The sequence below is a fragment of the Mus caroli genome, chromosome 15 (genome assembly GCF_900094665.2).
Source record: "Mus caroli chromosome 15, CAROLI_EIJ_v1.1, whole genome shotgun sequence".
NCBI lineage: Eukaryota > Metazoa > Chordata > Mammalia > Rodentia > Muridae > Mus > Mus caroli.
In genome coordinates, this window is record NC_034584.1 from 13,964,463 (window position 1) to 13,980,758 (window position 16,296).

General features: G+C 37.2%; 1 pseudogene; it reads right to left on the reverse strand.

The window, feature by feature from the left end:
• The window catches only part of LOC110310754, a 17,642-nt pseudogene extending 2,104 nt beyond the window's left edge, over positions 1-15,538 (reverse strand).
• Positions 15,539-16,296: the final 758 nt, after the last annotated feature.

Sequence of the window (16,296 nt, forward strand, 5' to 3'; positions counted from 1 at the left end):
GGTGCCTCCCCTGAAGTTTGGTTATCTATGCTCAAGAATTAGTCGGCATCTGAGTTCTCTGCTCTTGCACCCCACGGATTTATGGATCCATTGCACTGTGATGAGAGAGACTCAACGATCATTGATAAGCCCTTGCACATCACAGAGGATTCCTTATTGCACGCGATAGGGTGATCATGATTTCCTCACTAATTCATTTTTTGGCTGGCCTCTTTTATAGAGTTCACCCTAGGTCATTTAGCAGTTACTGTCACACAGCACTGCGGTATCCAGAGACAGGCAACTTTCTTCATGCACAGGCCAACTTAAAACACGGGCCCGGTGGCGATAGGGTTACCCTATGACGGGTAAGGCTGTGACATTAGAGGAACAACCTAAAACAGGAGCCACAGCGGATGGACATAATTGCACAGGCCCAGTCCAGCCTCATTTTATTAAAACAAAAAGGGGGGATGTGGGAAGCCACATGTGCCATTGCAGGGTGGTGCAGGCTACTGCTGGCCACCACGCATAAGTTTGGGCAAACAACCAATGTATACATTTACAGTAAAGTTTTTTGCCAAAACACTGCCTGGCCCCGGCATGATAATGAGGCTCTGCAAAGTACTAAGAGAGTTAACCAATCAGATGTGAGACATGCAAATGAGGTATGTTAATGAGGTTCTGTGAGGTACTGAGAGAGAATAACCAATCAGATGAGGAACATGCAAATGAGGTAGAATACATAACCAATCCGGGTGTGAGACACACCTCTCCTAGGCCTATATAAGCAGCACCAGTTCTGGGCTTGGGTCTCTTCGCCTCTGCAATCAAGGTCTCCCAATAAACGTGTGCAGAAGGATCCTGTTGCAGCATAGTTCATGTTGTCAATTCGGAAGCACACAAGATTTTAGTTCCTGAATCTGGAGCTTAAGCTGCCAGCTAGCATGCTCTAATTTCTTCTCTCTGTGTTCTCTCAGGCTCCTGTTCTTTTTACAGCCACTTGATGTAATCCATTGATGCTTTTAGAATGGCCCCTTTGTTCCAGCACATACCAGGATCATTAGACTTTTCAATAAGAGTGCCAAGCTCCTTGATTAGGTTATTAATATTATACCTTCTTCATCTTTCAATGAGGTTTTGGTTGTCCTTTTTCTGTCTCGCCTTTGCCAAAGCTCTACTGTTAGTTTCTGCAATTTTCTTTTCATGGGTAGAATGCTTGTCAAGAAGCATTCATGAAACCAGCATTAACTGGAGAAATGCCCTGCTCATCACTATACACATCGAAAATACTACCATATAAATGCCATTTTGAAGGGCCATCTTCTTTGCCAAGAGCCAGCCGATTTGTGAATGGGTGTCCAGCCAGTATCACTGTCTTTGCTCAAGGGTCCATGCTCTCCCAGAGGCATGCAGCTTGCTGCTGGAGGCTGTGCTCTCTTGAGAGTTTGGTTGAACACCCAATGGTCAAGGGTCACGATAGGAGAAACTTGCTATGTCTGGGCCTTTGATATCTGAGGCCTTGTGGAGGTTTCTAAGTGTGCCTGGACCTACAGATACAAAAACAAATCAATGAAATGTAGAACTTCATGTACTAACCCAGTTTTTTTTTTTTCCAGCAAGGAATCAGAACATTAAGCATACTATAATCCCAATTCTTTTATTTTATTTATTTTTCTTTTATTATTATTTTTAAACAATTTTTATTAGATATTTTCTTCATTTACATTTCAAATGCTATCCTGGAAGTCCTCTATACCCTCCCCCCACCCTGCTCTCCAACCCACTCACTCCCTCTTTTTGGTCCTGGCAGTCCCCTGTATAATCTTTGCAAGACCAAGGCCCTCTCCTCCCAATGATGGCTTACTAGACCATCTTCTGCTACATATGCAGCTAGAGACACAAGCTCTGGGGGTACTGGTTAGTTCATATTGTTGTTCCACCTATAGGGTTACAGACCCCTTCAGCTCCTTGGGTACTTTCCCTAGCTCCTCCATTGAGGACCCTGTGTTCCATCCAGTAGATGACTGTGAGCATCCACTTCTGTATTTGCCAGACACTTGCATAGCCTCACAAGAGACAGCTATATCAGAGGACTATCCAGAGTCTGCCCCACCCAGGAATCCATCCCATAATCAGCCACCAAACGCAGACACTATTGCACATGCCAGCAAGATTTTGCTGACCGGACCCTGATAAAACTGTCTCTTATTATTATTAATCATTCCACTTGTTTACTTCTCAAATGGCATCCCACTTCCCAATTACCCTGTCCACCAACCCCAGCCAACTTTGAAAGATATTATAGCAAACATATATATATATTAAAAGTTTTAAAATAAAACAAATAAAAGTTTTAAAATAAAATAAAATTTTTAAGTTGCAATGTCAAGCTGACATCTGTACAGTTTGTTAAATATGAACTTAGTAGATTTCACTTACAACAGATAATCAGTAAAATCCCTGCTAACAAAAGGAATAAATATTTAAACATTAGCATTGATCACACAAGAAAACATTTCTTCTTTTTTATAATATATTTAATAATGTGATAGTTCTGTGGTTAATGAATATAATAATACTTTGTTTTCCCAAATGAAAACTTTCAGAGCAGATTGTTCTTTAGTGGACTGGTGAATACTACATTTCCCCAAAGGAAAAGGTGTATAATCAATGTGGTAGAATATGAAAGTGATGGGTTATATTAAAGTTAATTTCTGGAGCAATTAAATATACAATAGAAGCAGGGAAGGGTTACTAAAAGTAAGCTCCAGATGTGGCATAGCATACTTTTACCATCAGCTCTTGGGAGGCAGACGGAGCATCTCTGTGTTTGAGGATAATCTCCTCTAAATAGTGAGTTTCAGATTTCCCAGAGCTATATGGTAAGACCCTGTCTCAAATACACATGAATAAATAGATTAGACAGAGAGAGAGAGAGAGAGAGAGAGAGAGAGAGAGAGAGAGAGAGAGGATAGGTAGATAGATAGATAGATAGATAGATAGATAGATAGATAGATAGATAGATAGAGGCAGTAAACAAAAAATAATTTGACACTTTTATAAATAAAAATTACTAAATATCTTTATGATTTGGATTTTCAGTGCAGAGCTCTACTTCAAGACAGTGACGCATGAGAATTGAGGCCTGAAATGGAGGATAATGTCACCTTCACTGCTGAGTATTTGAGAAAATGTGAAGATTTTGCCTACAATTTAAAAAGCAAAGAAATTGGCTGTAGTCTTCAATATTTCTACATTAAAATCTTTTGTTGGTGATCATACTGCCTTGTAGTTAAATAGAGATGATAGATTTACAACATTTTGGCGGCTAAAAGTTATCCTAAATTTCACCATCAAACATTTTGGATTTTATATGCTTCATTAAAAAAATACAGGCAAAGGATACAGGTTTTTAAATTGTACGATGTGAGCATTTTGTATTATTGTTTGGCCTCGAATTCAGTGAATAATATAAATTTTGTAGACAATGGTTTCTTTCCAACTATATTTCTCAAATCTTTTGACAGTGCCCCAGTGTTGCTCATCAGAGATCGCAGCACAAAGAAAACTTCAGAGGAAAATACACGGTAACTCAGATGTTGAAAAAATTGCTTTGACTTGTGTGTTAATAGGAATAGTAATTTATTTAAAATAAAAAGTGAAAAGTTGGTAATTTAAAATACTTTTTGACCTGTAAATCCTCAGGGTTAAATATATTGGTTACAAAAATATGAAATGAAAATTGATCAGATAATGTATGAATTTATTTAATAAATAATATATTTGAATCCCTAGCCTGGTATATTCTACTAGAAGTAAAAGATTAGTAACATAATTTAAAAGTTTCCATTACACAAAAATTTTGAATATAACAACACACTAATTTTATAAAATTAAATCTAAATAACATTCACATCAACAGATACTTAATATTAGTATTTCATAAATTTGTGTTCTTTTTTCCTCAAATAACAAATCTAATTAAAAACATAATTTTCTGAGTAATCAATTATGGATAGTGACTTAACTTTATGCATAAAAGACATTATCTTATTTGCCAGTGACTCAAATAAGTGGTAAATTAAAAAAGATTCATCAGTCCATAATCATATGTGCGTTAATGTTTCCCTACATATATGTATGTTCATCATGTTTGTGTCTGGTTAATCTGAAGGCGAGCACTGAACATTGGAACCCCGGGTCTTCTAGAACAAGAGAGTGTCACAATGTGTTACTGTTAGCTGAGACCAGCTCTTTCAGAAGAAGAGCACATTTTCTTAATTTAAATGTATAATCTCTCTCTAAGTGAGTAAGGTCTGTCTATACAGTAATAGTTGCTCAGTTACATCCCTTTACATATGTGTTTGCACATGCATAGAAATGTGGGTGAGTATGTCTGCTCTTCTAATCCTGTCCCTGTTCACTGAAAATTGAGAGTGTAAAAATTGCAGAACATAGATAGGGACACCTAGCCTACAGAAGTGTGCTTTATTATTGCTGTGAGTATTCTGTACAGGTTTGTGTGCATTTGATATGTAAAAGTCTGTGAAGGTAAGATGCAAACTAGGATATCACTTCTTTCTACCTTGACTTCAGTTATAGGGATCATATTTAGGTTTCAAGGCTTGCCTAGTAAATGCCTTTCCTGACAGAGTTATCAAACCATGATTATTATTGAGAAGTTATGAGAAAAAAATTAGACATATATGGCATCTTATGCACAAGACATTTTTTTCACAGGAACAAAGGTTAAATAAGCCGAAGTGCTACAAAATCATTAAGGCAACAAAAAAGAACATGGAACACACATTTATATGAAAGAGAAAAATGAATAATGAATAGAGAATCAGTGCCTACCTGGTATCATCTAGGATGAAAAACAGAAAATGATATCTAATTCTAACCAGTAACCAGTTTGTGAACACTACAATGTACAGAGATTTAATTTCCGTTTGAAGACCTACATGACTTGCTCCAGTCAGTAGATTGAGAAAGCTCTGTTATACATTTTAAGACTACAAGAGTTAAAATCTATAGACCAGGTCAAGTCAAGTGGTCCATTCCACAGTACACACTGGGTATGTCTGTCTGTCTGTCTGTCTGTCTGTCTGTCTGTCTGTCTGTCTCTCTTTCATCTCTCTCTCTCTCCCCATCTCTCTGTCTGTCTCCCTCTTTGTGTGTGTCTGTCTCTCTGTCTCTGTGTGCTGAATGTATATGAGTGTGTGCATATCACTTTTATGTGCATGAAGAAGACAGAGCAGGATGACTGTAGTCTTCTTGATTTCTATGTTATTGTGTTAAGACACCATCTCTTATTGAATCAGAAACTTGCAATCTTAGCTGGATTGTCTGTATAAGTAAATAATTAGGATCCACTTCTATGAAGTGATCAGTACTAAGTTATTAGACTTACAAAGCCATTCTTGGGTTTCTTTGCTTTGTTTTTGTTTTTGATGGATTTCCATAGTATTTATTGCTAGGATAAATTTATGATCAAATAAACCCTGTAACGTATATGTAACAATGATCTATTTTCTGATAAAAAATTATCACCCAATCAGGTCTCCCCCCCCCCTGCAGAGTTCCCAAGGACTAAATCTCCGACCAAAGAGAACACATGGAGCAACCCATGGCTCCTGGCAGCAGAGTATGGCCTTGTTGGGCATCAATGGGAGGAGAGGCCCCTGGTCCTCTGATGGCTGGATGCCCCACTGTAGGGGAATGCCAGGGTGGGGAGGTGAGAGGGGGTGGATGGGGGGAAGCACCCTCATAGAATCAGGGGGAGGAGGAATGGAATAGGGGGTTTCTGGAGAGAAAACCAGGAAAGGGATAATATTTGAAATGTAAATAAAGAAAATGTCCAATAAAAAGAAAGAAAAGAAATCAACATAGGCTAACAACTGTCTCAGTTGTACATGGATAAATTAACTGTTGTAGTCACTGACAAAAGAAACACAAAAACATATGGTTGTTTTTAAGCAGAGAAAATTCTCCTTTCTTTCTATTTTTTTTTTCTCTTATTGAAAGTAGATTCTTTGAAGCTGATAGAACTCTGCACTAAACCCATCTGGTCCTGGGCTTTTTTTGGTTGGGAGACTATTAATAACTGCTTCTAGTTCTTTACAGGATATGGGACTGTTTAGATTGTAATCTGATCCTGATTTAACTTAGGTACCTGGTATCTGTCTAGAAAATCGTTCATTTCTTCCAGGTTTTCCAGTTTTGTTGAGTATAGCCTTCTGTAGTAGGATCTGATGATGTTTTGGATTTCCTCAGGTTCTGTTGTTATGTCTCCTTTTTCATTTCTGATTTTAAGTAGGATGCTGTCCCTGTGCCCTCTAGTGAGTCTGGCTAAGGGTTTATCTGTCATGTTGATTTTCTCAAAGAACCAGATCCTTGTTTGGTTGATTCTTTGAATAATTCTTTTTGTTTCCAATTGGTTGATTTCAGCCCTAAGTTTGATTATTTCCTACCTTCTACTCCTCTTGGGTGAATTTCCTTCCTTTTGTTCTAGAACTTTTAGGTGTGCTGTCAAGCTGTGAGTGTGTGCTCTCTCTAGTTTCTTTTTGGAGTCACTCAGAGCTATGTATTTTCCTCTTAGGACTGCTTTCATTTTATCCCATAAGTTTGGATATGTTGTGGCTTCATTTTCATTAAACTCTAAAAAGTCTTTAATTTCTTTCTTTATTTCTTTCTTGACCAAGTTATCATTGAGTAGAGTGTTGTTCTGCTTCCACGTCAATGTTGACTTTCTATTATTTATGTTGTTATTAAAGACCAGCCTTAGTCCATAATGATCTGATAGGATGCATGGGATAATTTCAATCTTATTGTATCTGTTGAGGCCTCTTTTGTGACCAATTATATGCTCAATTTTGGAGAAGGTACAATGAGGTGCTGAGAAGAAGGTATATCCTTTTATTTTAGGGTAAAATGTTCTGTAGATATCTGTTAAATACATTTGTTCCATAACTTCTGTTAGTTTCTCTGTGTCTTTTTTTTTTTTTTTTTAGTTTCTGTTTCCAGGATCTGTCCATTGATGAGAGTAGGGTTTTAAAGTCTCCCACTATTATTGTGTGAGGTGCAATGTGCAGTTTGAGCTTTAATAAAGTTTTTTTTAATGAATGTGGCTGCCCTTGTATTTGGAGCATAGAAATTTAGAATTGAGAGCTCATCTTGGAAGATTTTACCTTTGATGAGTATGAAGTTCCCCTCCTTGTCTTTTTTGATAACTTTGGGTTAGAAGTATATTTTCTTCAATATTAGAATGGCTATTCCAGCTTGTTTCTTTGGACTGTTTGCTTGGAAAATTGTTTTCCAGCCTATACCCCATCTAATCCTCCCAATTCATTCCCCTTCCTCTCCCCTCCAGATTTACTCCATTCTGTCTCTCATTAGAAAAGTGACCATACCAATTATGAAAAATGTGTATAGATTAAGATGAAACAAAACTATCATCTCAAAGTTGGGCACTGCCTTACAACAGGAGGAAAAGTGCCCCAAAGGCACGCACAAGAGGTAGAGACCCGCTGGTACTCAGAAAGAGTCCTACTAAATCACTTAGCTAATAGCCGTGATATACATGTAGAGAAATGGGTGTAGACCCTTGTCACTTCTATGCTTGCTGCTTCACTCTCTGTGAGCTCATTTCCACTTTGTTTAGTTGACTCAGAGGCTCTTATTCTCTGATGTCCTCCATCCTCTCTGGATCTTACACTCGTTCCTTTCCCCTTTCTACAAGATTTACTGATCTCTTAAAGAAAGTACTTAACAGATATCTCCAATATAAACTCTTTTCCATATAATGTCTGACTGTGTATCTTTGAATTGGTTTCAATCTCCTTCTGGAGAAACCTTCTTTGAGGATGAGTAGATAAGGCTCCGATCTATGGAAATAGGAGAATATCATTAAGAATCATTTCACAGTCTGTATGTTGCCAATTCTTTTTATTGACTATGTCCTTTGTCTTACAGAAACTTTTCTGTTTCTTGAGATTCCATTTATCAATTAGATCTTAGATCCTGAGCCATTGGAGTATTGTACAAATAAGTTCAAGGCTCTTTCAAACTTTCTCTTCTATTAGATTGAGTATATCTGATTTTATGCTGAGGTCTTGTGCTTTCTTCAAGGTGAAAAACATAGATATATTTTCATTTTTTCTACATACCTACTACCAGTGAGATCAGCACCATTTATTGAAGATGCTTTCTTTTTTCAGTTGTATACTTTTTGCTTCTTTGTCAAAGATCAAGTTTGCATAGGTGTGTGGTTTTATTTCTGTGTCTTCAATTCTATTTCATTGATCAATCTGTCTGTCTCCCTACCAATACCATGTAGTTTTAACACTATTGTTCTGTAGTATAGCTTAAGGTCAGGAATGAGGATTCTTCTAGAAGTTCACTGGGAATCTGGGAAAAGTATTTCTTCCAGGACATATTCGGAGTTACATTGCTCTGGAGAAAGATTTTACCTCTTAGAAAATCCAGTGCTAACTAAAACAAAAAGTCATTATTATCTTCTATACCCAAGAACAATAAGTCAGAAAGGAGTTGATTCCAGTGGGGGAAGCGGAAGAATTGCTTTCACTATCTTGAATTTATTTGTTTTTCTTTATTTAGGAGAGTATTGCTCTTTCCATGTCTTTGATGAATTGTGTTGGAATTTTGATGGGAATTGCAATGAATTTGTGACTATTGAGAGGGTTTGTTTCCCTACTTTCTTTCTCAGCCATTTATCTTAGGTATGGAGAAAGGTTATTGATTTATTTTAGGTATGGAGAAAGGTTATTGATTAATTTTAAATCTGGCCACTTTGGTTAACTTGTTTATCAGTTGGAGTTCTCTCGTAGAATTTTTGGGGTTGCTTATGTATACTATCATATCACCTGCAAATAGTGATGCTTTGACTTCTTTGTCTATCTATATTCCCTTGCTCTCCTTTTCTTGTCTTATTGCTGTAGCCAGAAACTTGAGTACTATATTGAATAGATACAGAGAGAACCCTATTGTCTTATTTCTATAACTAAAACTTCAAGTACTATATCGAATAAATTTGGAGTGTGAACAACTGTTCCTTTTTACTAATTGGTAAAATTAAGTGGAGTTTCTCTCCATTTAATTTTATGGTGCATGCCTGATACTTTAATGCATTCCAGATACTCAAATTCTTGTCCCAATGCTTGCAAAACAAGTATTCTTACCTACTAGATCATGTTTTCTGCCAACATATGTCTCCTTTTGTAATAAAGATATACAACAAGTATTAATGAGAACCTCCCACATGCAACAAAAAAACATTTAATAATAAATTTGTGTGCTTAAGAAGCCAAGCTCAAGTTTTACTGGGACAATTATAGAGAGACAGGATGCAGAGAGAGAAACAAGCTAGACACAGGTTAAGACAGAAATGAGGAGTCAGAATCAGAAGAAGCCAGAAAATTAGAACAGTTTGCTAAATTTAGTATGTGGCCAGAGTAATACAGTTAAAAGCCAAGCAAGAAGCTAGCTTGATTTAGTCAGTTTGGAGACAAGTTTAAGCCAGAATAGCTGAGTTGAACAAGCCAACTGGAGTTCAGAAAGAACATGAAAAGGTAAGTTCTAGATTCCATCTGTGCCCGGAGTTGACCCTGTGCCACAACTCTCCATAACCAAATCTGTCCTGGAGAGTGCCTGACACACCTGAGAGCACATGTGAGACCACCACTTTTGCTCAAATATCTGGTCTAAGAGGGACCTGTCCAGAGCCCTCAGGACTCTGAGGAGTAGCCAGTGACCAGATCCTTCCTATTTCCATTTGAGCCTGGAGCTGACCATATGCCACAGCTTTCCATACCCCAGTCCTGCCAGGAAAGAGTTGGTCTGCCAGGAATGTTGACACACTGGTTTCCAGGAGGAATATGTTACAGTCAGAGACAGCAACACCAACTAACTCCACAGATAACCAAATGGTGAGAGGCAAGAGCAAGAACATAAGCAACAGGAACCAAGACTACTTGGAATCATCAGAACCCAATTCTCTCACCATAGCAATCCTTGGATATCCCAACATACCGCCATACAACTATACCACTCCTGGGAATATACCCAAAAGATTCGACAACATAGAACAAAGACACATGCTTCACTATGTTCATAGCTGCCTTGCTTATAATAGCCAGAAGTTGGAAAGAACTCAGATGTCCCTCAACAGAGGAATGGATACAGAAAATGTGATACATTTACACAAAGGAGTACTACTCAGCTATTAAAAACAATGACTTCATGAAATTTTCAGGCAAATAGATGGATCTAGAAAATATGATCATGAGTGAAATAACTCAGTCACACATGATATGTACTCATTGATAAGTGGATATTAGGCAAAGAACATGGAATTCTCATGATACAACTCACGAACTACATGACGCTCAAGAGGAAGACAAAAGGGTGTATGCTTTGGTTCTACTTAGAAGGGGGAATGATATAATCAAGGGAAGTAGAGGGTGGGAAGGACTTGACAGGAAAAATGGAAGTGAAAGGAAAACAGCAGGGCAGAATCAAGTATGGGAGGAGATGAAGATGTACAGAGGGTTGGGAAATTGAACAGAGGTGTGTAGCAATGGGGGAAGGGGAACTGGGGGGTAGCAACAAGAAAGTCCCAGATGCCAGGAAAGCAAGATCCTTCCAGGACCCCACAGGCATTACATTAGATGAAATACCCCACAAAGGAGAGAGAGAATCCATGAAGACCTTATTCAGAGGTTATGCATGGCCCCCAGTTGAGGGATGAGGCCACCAACCTATCTCCAAAAATTTAACCCAGAATTTCTCCTGTATAAAGTAAATACAGGGACAAAGAGTGGAGCAGAGACTGAAGAAAAGGCCATCCAGAGACTTCCCCATCTGGGGATCCATCCCATATACAGTCGCCAAACCCAGACACTATTGCTGATGCCAAATAGTACTTGCTGATGGGAGCCTGATACAGATGTGTCTTGAGAGGTTCTGCCAGATCCTGGCCAATACAGATGCAGGTGCTCTCAGTCAACCATCTGACTGAGCACAGGGACCCCAATGGAGGAGTTAGAGGAAGAACTGAAGGGGCTGAGGGACCTTTTCCAGCATCAATGGGATAGGGGAGTCCCTTGGTCCTGTGAAGGCTTGATGCTCCAGTGTAGAGGAATGCTAGGGCAATGAGGAGGAAGTGGGTGGTTGTGTTGGGAAGCACCATCATAGAAGCAGGGTGAGGGGAGATGATATAGGGGGTTTGCAGAGGGGAAACAGGGAAAGGTGATGACATTTGAAATGTAATAAATAAAATATACAATTAAAAAAAGCCAAGCTCAATATAAGTGAATTAGTAAATCAAGGTGCTTCTTTCATGATTACCTAGGTCATTCTTCTTCAAAATGTTCACAATTTAACTGATTAAGCTTCAGAGTTCCGGCAAATTTGGATATAAATCTAATCTAATTTGTAGATCTATGGTCAAGTCTCCTCTATTTAGTATTTTTAAGCCATAAATGAGATAGAACTAAAAGAAATTTATTGTCAAAGAATTATATTTTTCTTTTTGAACCTCTTGCCCATATGTCATGAAGGTTTACTCAATACCAATCTTGTCTTCCACCTCATGAACAGGTTCACAGTATAAGGTCTTCAACTATATGCCAGCCATAATTTTCAAAATAGCATTCAAATTTAGTATAAATTATGACACAATAATGCTCACTTCAACATTAAGCCTATTTTCACATATAGATTTATTTTATGGAAATTATTTTACATCTTTAAAAGTGTCCAATATTTCAGGAAAAACAACAATATTAACCAACCAGATGCCCCCAGAACTCACAGGGACTAAACCACCAACCAAAGAGTATGTGGATTTTGTTTCCTTTTACTTCCTTACATTTGATTTTTTGTTTGTTTGTTTGTTTCTTAAAATGGAAGTTTACGTCATTTTTTTTTCTGTCCTTTCACTTTTGTATATACACTTAAGAACATCAACTTCTCAGTGTACTTTTCGAATTCTAGTCTTCAGGAAAAATATGCAGTGGTTTCTTGGCTATTTGTTCATACAGTTTTAAAACTTTAGATCATAATTATATTTTCTCTTTCCTTTTTCTCCCTTTAATCCCTTACATATAAGTCTCCTTGCTACATTTCAAATTCATGTTCTCTTTCTTCACTAATTCTTATTGCATGCATCTCTCTCTCTCTCTCTCTCTCTCTCTCTCTCTCTCTCTCTCTNGCTACATTTCAAATTCATGTTCTCTTTCTTCACTAATTCTTATTGCATGCATCTCTCTCTCTCTCTCTCTCTCTCTCTCTCTCTCTCTCTCTCTCCACACACACACACACACACACACACACACACACACACACACACACACACACACACACATATACATATATATTCCTTAGTATATTCCTTAGTATAGTCAGTCCATTTAATGTTATTGGTTAATGTTATTGGTATATGATTTTAGAACTAATAATTTTGCACTGGACAACCAGTTCATGTGTTTTGTGCCCTAAGGAACACCATATGTCCTGCTCCTATCCTTTCTCTGTTATCTGCAGTTCTTTGTGTAAGGTTGATCCCTTGAGATATTTCTCCATCTACAGGAACATATCCATATTGTCTGTGTTCATCTCATATAAGGTTTTTTTTTTTAATTAGGTATTTTCTTCATTTACATTTAAAATGCTATCCTAAAAGTCCCCCATTCCCCCCCCCAATTCCCCTACTGACCCACTCCCACTTCTTGGCCCTGGCATTCCCCTGTACTGAGGCATATAAAGTTTGCAAGACTAATGGGCCTCTCTTCCCAGTGATGGCCGACTAGGCCATCTTCTGATTCATATGCAGCTAGAGACACGAGCTCCGGGGGTACTGGTTAGTTAATTCTACTTTGGAGATAGAGGGATCATTCTATTGATAAAGTGCCAGCCACAATGGCAGGAAGACCTGAGTTTGGAATGCCATCACCTACTTCAAACCAAGGCAGTGTGGCTCAAGTTTTTAACCTTCAAACACAGCACTAGCCTAGAGACAGATCAATTTGTATAGCTCCCTGTCCATCTAGGCCAGGCAGCTGCTGTGGTGATCTTAGATAAACAAGTGATTTTTGCCTTAGAAAAATAATTTAAGGGCAACAGAGAAAGACTCCCTCATCAAGGCCTTCACAGTCACTGGCAAACCTACACCCCTATACTCCTACACACACACACACACACACACACACACACACACACACATACACACACACACACACACACACTCACACCTACACACTTACATGGAACACACTACTATACATATATATCTACATATACATACACCAAAACACACATTCACATACATATATACAACCACTGTGATGGTTTGTATATGCTTGGCCCAGGAAGTGGCATTATTAGAGGGTTTGGTCCTGTTGGAGTAGGTGTGTCACTGTGGGCATGGGCTTTGTCCTAGCTTTCTGGAAGCAGTATTCTGATAGAAGCCTTCATATGAAGAGGTAAAGCTTTCAGCTACTCATGCACTATGCCTGCCTAGATGTGGCCATGTTCCCACTTTGATGATGATGGACTGAACCTCTGAACCTGTAAGCCAGCCACAATTAAATGTTGCCCTTATGAGAGTTGCCTTGGTCGTGCTGTCTGTTCACAGCAGTAAAACCCTTACTAAGACGCCCATCTAAATATGCAAACACAGCTATATACACTCATACATTCATAGGTATACACACACATAGACATATTCAACTTTGACTCCCTTTGAATTCCTTACATAGATGCATATATCTTTAATCTTTTGCCCCCAAAATATTGTGTTATATTTATCACCTTGTTTTCTTTTAATTCAACTATTTAAATTTATTTAAAAAAACAAGAATTTTATTATTTGGGGATTACTTAACATTTGTTTTTTTGAAGAATTTGCTCAATTTTGATGAACATCCCATATGCCTGTGAAAATATTGACAGTGATTTTTAATGTAAAAGGTACCTTGAATACCTATTAGTTCAAATCTGATCACCACTTTATTTACATATTCTATATATACACTGATCTTTGTATCTAGTTGTAAGAGTTGTTAAGAAAAATGTGTTTTACTTGTGCTATGTAATGAATGTATTTTCATCATTACTAACTTTTATTTAATATTATTGTTAAGTTTATTATTGGTAATACATATAAGCATATACTTTTTATTTTTTATTTTTTAGATATTTTCTTTACATTTCTAATGTTATCCCCTTTCCTAGTTTCCCCTCCGAAAATCCCCTATCCCCTCTCCAGTCCCCCTGCTCCCCAACCCACCCACTCACATTTAAGCATATACATACAGATATCAAAAAGAGATTTTATGGGGAGTATGAGAGGGAATCATCAGCGTAATAACTAGATGCATTTGGAAAACCTGTATTATAAACCAAGCTACACTTCAAAATTCAGTTTATAACCAATGAATTTAATTTGAATCTCAAAAAGTTTGATTGAGACAATACAGGAAAACTACAAACTATAACAACACTAAAAACTGTTTCTACATTAGGTTTCATTCACTAAATAAATAAATTTAAAATGAATAGATGACATAATATTGATCAATAGATTTAGAAATCTCCTATAAATGTACACTCAAAAGGAAAGGAAGCATAATAGCAAAACAGATCAATGTCATCCATCATTGGTGACACTGATGAGACAACAAAAGAAAATTACTCGTGTTGTCAGGAAACTGGGAAAGATAGACTGTTAGGTTAATTATTTCTCATCTTCAGAAACTGAAGACATGCAAACCCTTTATCTGCATATGTGTATGCATATTATACATAAAATAAATTCATAATATATGCAATTAAAAAACCAATAAATACACTAATCTAATAGCCCTATTTTCTTACCATCCAAATATAGCTTAATATGAACTGTGATGCTAGTGTTAATTGTAAGCTTGACAGACTCTGGCATTATCTTGGAGATAAGGTCCTAGAAACACTGAGGACGGTTTAGTTGTGTGTGGGCATGGGTCTGTGGTCTTTTATTGATTGCATTGACTACGGTGGAAATATTCACATGAAAAGTGAGCTGTAATATTTCCTGGGTTTAAGTCCTGGACTTTACAAAAGGAAAAAAATGTATAGCTGAGAATAGACATGAATTGTTCTCTGCTTTCTGACTTTATGTACACTGGCCAGAATTTCAATCTCCTGTTACCTTACCTTTCCAACACGATGGACTTTCTCGTGAACTGTAAGGTAAAATTAATTTATTCTTCACCCTCGGTGCTCTGGTAACTATACAGAACAGTCACTGGAAAATTTATAAAAGCTATTGGAGATGGAAGATGTCAAGGAATGAAGACCTTAGGAATGAAGCAACACAGGATTGAGGCACCACAGGACTAAAGCAAGTAAGGGTTCGTGGAGACTGTGGGAGCATCCCCAGGCCTGCACAGGTTCAAGGCAGATGTGCTGCCAACACTAAGAAGCTATCTCCACTTGATAACTGGTTGTGAGAGAAAACCTTAATTTGTTACACAGCCTCACTGTACTTACCAGCCATACTTAAGAAGCAACAAATGGTCAACAAAAAGTGAAACCAATGGTATTTTGGGAAATATTTTGTCTCATCATGCTTTGTTTGAGAACTGTTTAATTATTTTACACATACCTTATGGTTTATGGATTTGCAGTGTTTTATTCTGTTTTTCATAACTGGTATGTGTGTGTGTGTTTTTTTTTTCTGTTTCTTTTTTTACTTTGTGTTTTTATTAAATTGATTGTGTACTAGAGAGAAAGAAAGAAAGAGAGAGAGAGAGAGAGAGAGAGAGAGAGAGAGAGAGAGAGAGAGAAGTTGAAGAATCTGAGAGGAAGGAAGTGAACAAAAGTAATAATGAGAATATACTGTATAAGCAAAATGATTTTCAATCAATTGTAATTCATTCTTCTAAGGTGGAATAAAGGCATTTTATCACAGCATCAAGAATAGAAACAAAACCACCAATCAACAATTGAGTTTGTAAATAAAAATGTGAATGCTTTACAGTGAAACTCCACTTAACATAATTATCAGCAAGGGGAATAAAGGATTGGTTGAATTTACTAGTGAAATGTTAATGGCAAAGAGTTAGAGATATATCTATATCATATCTATATGAATATAAGGATATAGTTAATTAACTCTATTGATTGTATTGGATTTGTTGAATTTACCAGTGAAATTTTAATGGCAAAGAGTCAGACAGAGACCTATCTATATCATATCTTATATGAATATAAAGATATAGTTAATTAACTATATCCTTATACTCATAAACGTTG